The sequence below is a fragment of the Protobothrops mucrosquamatus genome, unplaced genomic scaffold (genome assembly GCF_001527695.2).
Source record: "Protobothrops mucrosquamatus isolate PMUCROS unplaced genomic scaffold, P.Mucros_1.0 scaffold1317, whole genome shotgun sequence".
Lineage (NCBI taxonomy): Eukaryota > Metazoa > Chordata > Lepidosauria > Squamata > Viperidae > Protobothrops > Protobothrops mucrosquamatus.
Window position 1 is genome coordinate 248,065 of NW_015387518.1, and position 1,433 is coordinate 249,497.

Below are 1,433 nucleotides of genomic sequence, written 5' to 3' on the forward strand. Positions count from 1 at the left end.
GAAATCATTTGTGAAAGCAAAAGATCAATACATATATAAAATAAATATATATGGCCAGCAGTGAACCGCAGAAGATCATGGAACGAATTTCAGCATTCGTCAATCTTACGTAATTTCTGTAACTATCATAGAAGTTCACAAAGGTCCCTGTTCATCAGTCATAATCACAGATCATCTTCTCTCAGGAGAACAATAAAGGGGACATGATAAGACTGTACACAACATGGAGATAAATATATGTTTACTACCCATCGTACTGTAACCTCTCTATGCATACAGAAACAGTATATAAGGCAGCATTATGGGTTAGAATCTTCACTCTTTCAGTATGTGATTGTTTTATATCTGGAGGGAAATTTGGGATGTTCTTATTTGTTTTCTAATTCAAGAGGGATTTGAAAATTTGACCCTTGCCTGCTGAAATGATACAATCTAAAATGCAATGCCTTTTGGGAAGCCGTTGTGTTGTACATCTTAGCTAAAACTTAGAAAACAAATCACAGGGTTGTTTCCTTAAAAAGCTGAATCTTGATAGGACACAAGTATTGTGATCCATTTGGTGCTATTTGCTCAGGGGTGAAGATTTATAATCTTCATATTTCTAAATAATAGCAGAAAAGGGGGGGGAAAAACCACTGCTTTCTGATTCATGTAAGGCCAGCTTTCCGTCTCTTAAAAATTAGATGTTTTGGAGGCCGTAGCGTTTGCGTTTCCATTTTTCTTTCCAGGGACAATTTGCACGGTCTACAGTCAGGATGGTGAAACTGTGATGTGTCAGAGGTGAAACACCATGTCATTTTTGTTTGACATGGCTGCACGCCTTGTTTTTGCTCAGTTTTCTGAGGCTTCAAAGGCCACAGTGGCGAATGTAGTGTGCTCTCACACAGCCTCTGGAGCCTTTGGAAAGTCGTGAGGGAGGGCCTGCAAAAAAGCACATGTGAATGAGGCATGCTTTCCCTCTTTTTTTTCAGAGGCTGCAAGGCCCCACGAGACCATTTTCTGAAGTTTACAGACTGAAGACCTCGTGTGACCAGGAGCTGCCTCGGCTAGGCAATTTTTTTTTTCTTTTCTGAGAGGCACATGGAACTGAGGCACATTTTCATTTGACAAAGTATTGTACTATTTCAAAAAAATAATTAACACTTTGGAAGTGTGGGCCAGGACACTTCTTCCTTTTCCAAGTTCTTAGCAAGCCAATGTCCTTTTAAATGTTCCATTGAGAATGAGGTCCACCATAGTGAGAACAATTAACCAGTGGAACAACCTGCCTCCAGAAGCGGTGAATGCTCCAACACTGGAAGTTTTTAAGAAGAGACTGGACAGCCATTTGTCCGAAATGGTATAGGGTTTCCTGCCTGAGCAGGGGGTTGGACTAGATGACCTTCAAGGTCCCTTCCAACTTTACTATTATTATTATTATTATTATTATTATT